The following is a 7,843-nucleotide window of genomic DNA, read 5'->3' on the forward strand; positions in this document are numbered from 1 at the left end:
AGTCGACATCAAGCCGAAAAGCACCACCGCATGCGGCGACCGGCGCCGAAAGCGTGGTGAGCTGTCAACACGTGCACCAGCGACACCAGCGAAGAAACGCAACAAGCTACGACCGTACTGCCGTACGCGACGGACTGAGGACACCGGCTGAACGAGGTCAACGACTCGGGACGGCGAGCAACACGTAGTCTCGGATCTGTTCCCCGACCTCCACGGCGTCAGTCGACGGCGTCCCCATCCACGGCAAAACGCAACGCAACAAAGCGATGACAGACTACATGTTTGCAACGACATCTGTCTTCACCGAAGACCGCGACAGCATCGACAAAGGCTGACACCGGACACATCTGCGCGACGCAAAACGCGAGGGCACCGATCCAAAGACTGCGCTCAACCTGACACCCGCACCAAGGAGGAGAAAGCCGCTGCAGCACGACGACGCGAAGCGAAACAGCCAACTTCGGAACGCGTGAACAACATCATCACAGCACATCATGCAGACAAGAACTGGACAATTCTATTGGCTTCGCACGTCAACAGCATCGAGGCGATAGCGCTCTGGGACACAGGCTCAGCCGTAACACTCATGAGCGAGATCTTCGCTGCAAGCCACAACTTCGAGATCACCCCAGCCCCAGACTGTGTTCTCGGAGGCCCGTTCGGAGAATCAAGACACCCCGTTGGCCTAACACAAGCCAAGATTGCCATTGGAAACGCCAGCGCTACGATTCAAGCCAAAGTTGTGAAAAACCTCCCTCATCATCTCATGGTAGGCCTTGACAGGCGACAGTCAGTACAGTACGATTACATCGAACGCTTTGAAAACGGTGTACATTCCCTCTAGTGGATCACGCAACGGAGATCAAGAAACGGTCATACAAAGGCAAAACGTCAAGGTACCCGGGTGATTTCAGATAAGATCGACCAAAGGATGGCTAGGCGATATTTTCAAATCAACTGATGTTTTTATATGTTATTGTCTGGTGTCTGGTATGAACGAATCCAAACTTAGTTTTGATTAGAAAAAATACTTGGGGACAGGAAAAATCGTAAGGCATGAGGTGGTGGACAGTTGCATTAACGCGCACTGATGGAGGGGGCCCGTTTGAGAGTGAATAACTAAAGCGATAACATTAGGAGAACTCTAATACGTTTTAGGCGCAAACTATGGGTATAGCTTGCTTGTAATATAAAGTAATCATATTTATTTAAAATTTATTTATTTTTCTAAAAATTGACAAACATGGCAAAATGGACAATTGGGCGAGTTGGTAAGAGTTCATAATTACTTACAGCGCGACTGGGACAAGGACAGAAAGAGGAGAAACACAGAAACACAGGACAAGCGCTGAACTAGCAACTGATTCTATTGAAAAGAAAAGACATCTGATGCTGCTGCCGCTCGTGCAGGCATGCCCCTCCGTGGCCCTGGCGCTTCTTCTTTCACTCGATGCGAAACCGGCCAAGTTATCCGAGATCCAAAAAGCCGATCTCGCTCTTCATCAAAGTCACTGTGGGCTGGCTCACACACAAGGATCCGGTTTTTGTTATGTGGTACGTCTCCATCATTTCTCGGTGTAGTTTGTGGTTGTGTCGGAACATCACTGTAGTCTTGTTGAACAGGGGTTGGCATCCGCAATCCCGGCAATGCATCGCGAGATGCGTGTGAGCGGTTCCTTTCATAGAACTGTGGTGTTCTCGTAGTCTTGTGTTGAGGCAACGCCCAGTCTGTCCTATGTAGGCACGCCCGCAGGAAAACGGAATCTTGTAGACCACGCCTTCTATGCAGGCGACAAACTGCATTCCGTGTTTGATGCTGCAGCCGCTTTGAGACTTAGGATCGTTATTTCTCGCGCGTTCGTTGACTGCGGAGCACACAGAGCTGAGCTTCTGGCGGGCGGAAAAAACAACATTCACGTTGTATCTTGAGGCGACTTTCTTGAGTCCGTGGGAAAGGCGGTGGATGTACGGTATGACTGAGGTTTTCTTTTTCTCTCTCTGCTCGAGGTCACGTTGCTCGATCGCGGGATCTGTTTTAAGGTGTTTTACGATTTTTTCGCAAGCTGAAGAAATGACCGAATTAGGATATCCCGAATCCTTGAGCCGTTGAATTTTGGACATGAAGCTGGAATTCAAATTGTGGATGCATGTGTTTGTTAGAGCAGTCCTCAGACAGGAAAATGCGATGCCTTGTTTGACGAGTTTGGAGTGGGCTGATTGAAAGTTAAGAAGAGCCTTCGCTGTTCTGGGACTGTAACACCAGCAAACATGATCGTCTCCCACTTCGATGCGGAGATCCAGGAACTGTATGAGGTTCTGTTTTGGGGCTTCATAGGTGAAGTGAAGTCCTAGCCCTTTTTCCGTGAAGATCTTCAGCATATCGTCAAGCTTTTGCTGGAAATTAGCCCTCTCAACGAACACCAACTAATCGTCTACGTACCTAAAAACATTCTTGGTGTTTTTCTCCAAGCAGGGTTCAAGATCCCGATCGATCTTGCCCAGGAAGATGTTACTGAGCACAGGAGCTACTCTAGACCCTATGCATACGCCAGACTTCTGTATGTACACCTTGTCCTGCCATCCGATAAGTGTGGACTTTAAATACACGGACAGGAGTTCGAGAAAGTCTTCTACCGTAATCCCGCATCGGGTCCTGAAGGCGCTTTCATCGTTGTGTTCTGTGATGCACTCCTTGACACTAACCATGAGGTCGTCGTGTGGCATGGAATAATATAATTCTTCAACGTCGATGCTGAACGCGCTGCACCCGTGTGGGTTACTGACATTTAGAAAGTCAACAACCGCCTTGGAATTGGGGACGCACATTGGGTCTACAATATGTAGGGAGTCGAGGTGCCTTTGCAAAAAGCCCGAAATTGCGTGTAACCAAGAATTCCGCTCGGACACTATGGTGCGAAAGGGGACTCCTGGTTTATGGGTTTTTGCCGCGAAAAATACGTCTAACGTGAGGTTTTTTCCTTTCTTTGCTCCTGCAGCAACACTGGTCAGGTTCAGTTGGTGAAGAAATTTGATGGTGCATTCCTTCACCTTGGCGGGACGATCGGAGACCGCTCTAAAGTTTTTTAGTACGGCTGTTGTCGCTTTTTCGGAGAACGTGCCGTCGGGCATGATGACAAAGCACCCTTCTTTGTCGGACAACATTATGTTCATGCTGTTGGACGCGAGAAAGTCAATCACGGGCTCGAGGCCTTTGGTTCTTCGGCACCCTCCTTCGGATCTCCACAGGACGTCCACACAATCAGCAACGCACCTTGGTCTGTCCTCTTCCGGTGTTGCTCGTGAGATGGATCTCGACATGACCAACTTGTCTACTCTTCTGAGCATGGGCTCGAGGCAGAACTTAGGTCCTTTTTTCAAAATCTTTAGGTGACTGTCTGGGACTTGAAGATCCCCGAGGATGACAACGTTACCTTCTTTGGCCCTAGTCCTCTTCTTGGGAGGCAGTGTAAGGCGCACTTGAGACAAAAGAAACCCAGTAACCTGGGCAGTGGTCCTTGACCATTCTTGAAAAAGGCGGGATGCTTGAGGGTGAGTAAGCCCCCGGGAACAAGCGATACGGAGGCAGTCCTTAAAAAAGCGGACCTGCTGCCACCACTCCGAACACAAGATGCGACACAGCCTGCTGGAGTGCCTCGGAGACGGAACCATCCACCCGCAAATTACTTGTAAATCAGGGGGGCACGTGGAGGATCTAGCGTACCAGGATGCGGTCCTTGCCTTGCAAACATAGACAGCGATGAGGGATGATAAAACAGCGGGATTATGTACAAAGTCTTGAGAACACAGAAAAGAGCCCCTTGTAGAAGAAATGAAACCTAGCAAAATGGACAATTGGGCGAGTTGGTAAGAGTTCATAATTACTTACAGCGCGACTGGGACAAGGACAGAAAGAGGAGAAACACAGAAACACAGGACAAGCGCTGAACTAGCAACTGATTCTATTGAAAAGAAAAGACATCTGATGCTGCTGCCGCTCGTGCAGGCATGCCCCTCCGTGGCCCTGGCGCCAGAAGCTCAGCTCGCCCGCCAGAAGCTCAGCTCTGTGTGCTCCGCAGTCAACAAACGCGCGAGAAATAACGATCCTAAGTCTCAAAGCGGCTGCAGCATCAAACACGGAATGCAGTTTGTCGCCTGCATAGAAGGCGTGGTCTACAAGATTCCGTTTTCCTGCGGGCGTGCCTACATAGGACAGACTGGGCGTTGCCTCAACACAAGACTACGAGAACACCACAGTTCTATGAAAGGAACCGCTCACACGCATCTCGCGATGCATTGCCGGGATTGCGGCTGCCAACCCCTGTTCAACAAGACTACAGTGATGTTCCGACACAACCACAAACTACACCGAGAAATGATGGCGACGTACCACATAACAAAAACCGGATCCTTGTGTGTGAGCCAGCCCACAGTGACTTTGATGAAGAGCGAGATCGGCTTTTTGGATCTCGGATAACTTGGCCGGTTTCGCATCGAGTGAAAGAAGAAGCGCCAGGGCCACGGAGGGGCATGCCTGCACGAGCGGCAGCAGCATCAGATGTCTTTTCTTTTCAATAGAATCAGTTGCTAGTTCAGCGCTTGTCCTGTGTTTCTGTGTTTCTCCTATTTCTGTCCTTGTCCCAGTCGCGCTGTAAGTAATTATGAACTCTTACCAACTCGCCCAATTGTCCATTTTGCTAGGTTTCATTTCTTCTACAAGGGGCTCTTTTCTGTGTTCTCAAGACTTTGTACATAATCCCGCTGTTTTATCATCCCTCATCGCTGTCTATGTTTGCAAGGCAAGGACCGCATCCTGGTACGCTAGATCCTCCACGTGCCCCCCTGATTTACAAGTAATTTGCGGGTGGATGGTTCCGTCTCCGAGGCACTCCAGCAGGCTGTGTCGCATCTTGTGTTCGGAGTGGTGGCAGCAGGTCCGCTTTTTTAAGGACTGCCTCCGTATCGCTTGTTCCCGGGGGCTTACTCACCCTCAAGCATCCCGCCTTTTTCAAGAATGGTCAAGGACCACTGCCCAGGTTACTGAGTTTCTTTGGTCTCAAGTGCGCCTTACACTGCCTCCCAAGAAGAGGACTAGGGCCAAAGAAGGTAACGTTGTCATCCTCGGGGATCTTCAAGTCCCAGACAGTCACCTAAAGATTTTGAAAAAAGGACCTAAGTTCTGCCTCGAGCCCATGCTCAGAAGAGTAGACAAGTTGGTCATGTCGAGATCCATCTCACGAGCAACACCGGAAGAGGACAGACCAAGGTGCGTTGCTGATTGTGTGGACGTCCTGTGGAGATCCGAAGGAGGGTGCCGAAGAACCAAAGGCCTCGAGCCCGTGATTGACTTTCTCGCGTCCAACAGCATGAACATAATGTTGTCCGACAAAGAAGGGTGCTTTGTCATCATGCCCGACGGCACGTTCTCCGAAAAAGCGACAACAGCCGTACTAAAAAACTTTAGAGCGGTCTCCGATCGTCCCGCCAAGGTGAAGGAATGCACCATCAAATTTCTTCACCAACTGAACCTGACCAGTGTTGCTGCAGGAGCAAAGAAAGGAAAAAACCTCACGTTAGACGTATTTTTCGCGGCAAAAACCCATAAACCAGGAGTCCCCTTTCGCACCATAGTGTCCGAGCGGAATTCTTGGTTACACGCAATTTCGGGCTTTTTGCAAAGGCACCTCGACTCCCTACATATTGTAGACCCAATGTGCGTCCCCAATTCCAAGGCGGTTGTTGACTTTCTAAATGTCAGTAACCCACACGGGTGCAGCGCGTTCAGCATCGACGTTGAAGAATTATATTATTCCATGCCACACGACGACCTCATGGTTAGTGTCAAGGAGTGCATCACAGAACACAACGATGAAAGCGCCTTCAGGACCCGATGCGGGATTACGGTAGAAGACTTTCTCGAACTCCTGTCCGTGTATTTAAAGTCCACACTTATCGGATGGCAGGACAAGGTGTACATACAGAAGTCTGGCGTATGCATAGGGTCTAGAGTAGCTCCTGTGCTCAGTAACATCTTCCTGGGCAAGATCGATCGGGATCTTGAACCCTGCTTGGAGAAAAACACCAAGAAAGTTTTTAGGTACGTAGACGATTATTTGGTGTTCGTTGAGAGGGCTAATTTCCAGCAAAAGCTTGACGATGTGCTGAAGATCTTCACGGAAAAAGGGCTAGGACTTCACTTCACCTATGAAGCCCCAAAACAGAACCTCATACAGTTCCTGGATCTCCGCATCGAAGTGGGGGACGATCATGTTTGCTGGTGTTACAGTCCCAGAACAGCGAAGGCTCTTCTTAACTTTCAATCAGCCCACTCCAAACTCGTCAAACAAGGCATCGCATTTTCCTGTCTGAGGACTGCTCTAACAAGCACATGCATCCACAATTTGAATTCCAGCTTCATGTCCAAAATTCAACGGCTCAAGGATTCGGGATATCCTAATTCGGTCATTTCTTCAGCTTGCGAAAAAATCGTAAAACACCTTAAAACAGATCCCGCGATCGAGCAACGTGACCTCGAGCAGAGAGAGAAAAAGAAAACCTCAGTCATACCGTACATCCACCGCCTTTCCCACGGACTCAAGAAAGTCGCCTCGAGATACAACGTGAATGTTGTTTTTTCCGCCCGCCAGAAGCTCAGCTCTGTGTGCTCCGCAGTCAACAAACGCGCGAGAAATAACGATCCTAAGTCTCAAAGCGGCTGCAGCATCAAACACGGAATGCAGTTTGTCGCCTGCATAGAAGGCGTGGTCTACAAGATTCCGTTTTCCTGCGGGCGTGCCTACATAGGACAGACTGGGCGTTGCCTCAACACAAGACTACGAGAACACCACAGTTCTATGAAAGGAACCGCTCACACGCATCTCGCGATGCATTGCCGGGATTGCGGATGCCAACCCCTGTTCAACAAGACTACAGTGATGTTCCGACACAACCACAAACTACACCGAGAAATGATGGAGACGTACCACATAACAAAAACCGGATCCTTGTGTGTGAGCCAGCCCACAGTGACTTTGATGAAGAGCGAGATCGGGTTTTTGGATCTCGGATAACTTGGCCGGTTTCGCATCGAGTGAAAGAAGAAGCGCCAGGGCCACGGAGGGGCATGCCTGCACGAGCGGCAGCAGCATCAGATGTCTTTTCTTTTCAATAGAATCAGTTGCTAGTTCAGCGCTTGTCCTGTGTTTCTGTGTTTCTCCTCTTTCTGTCCTTGTCCCAGTCGCGCTATAAGTAATTATGACAAACATGCCTGCTCGAACGACAAATGGCAAATTTTGGAGGTCTGTATCTCATGAAATAATTTAATCATTATGATATAATTTGCAGATATTATTCTACTAATATATAGCTAATATTTAAAAAATAACTAAGGTATCTGTGTGATACAATAGTTAGGATATATTTAGTCAAACATGGAAAAAAAATCAAACAAAGAAAAATTCCGATGCGAATGAAAAAAAAACACCACCCTCGATTTTATTTTAAATTTAGGTAACCTGTTATACTCTATTTCGGCATTCATTTCCATTAAAAATATGTTGCATCATTTTATTGAGAAAGAAGATACAACTCCCCAAAGTAGGGTCCTTTTTCAAAGCCTACACTTAGCAGTGTTTTATACAAGAACTGACTCTGAGTTCCAGTTTCATGAAACCAACACACCTCTTTTATATATTTTTATTCAGATGAGGCCAATGATAACTAAAGAAATCGTTCACACACCTAAATTAAGGAGAAACTACTGTGTACAAAGAGGTATCATATTACGGACTAGTGATCCGAGAAAAGATCATGCAGCCGTCGGCCACTAGGAACTTTGTTTACTTTA

At 48.4% G+C, this 7,843-nt stretch overlaps 1 pseudogene; it reads right to left on the reverse strand.

Moving 5' to 3' along the window:
- Nucleotides 1-1,554: 1,554 nt before the first annotated feature.
- Nucleotides 1,555-3,876, reverse strand: LOC120848480 (annotated as a pseudogene).
- Nucleotides 3,877-7,843: the final 3,967 nt, after the last annotated feature.

The sequence above is a fragment of the Ixodes scapularis genome, unplaced genomic scaffold (assembly GCF_016920785.2).
Source record: "Ixodes scapularis isolate PalLabHiFi unplaced genomic scaffold, ASM1692078v2 PGA_scaffold10__122_contigs__length_95168666, whole genome shotgun sequence".
NCBI classification, from domain to species: domain Eukaryota; kingdom Metazoa; phylum Arthropoda; class Arachnida; order Ixodida; family Ixodidae; genus Ixodes; species Ixodes scapularis.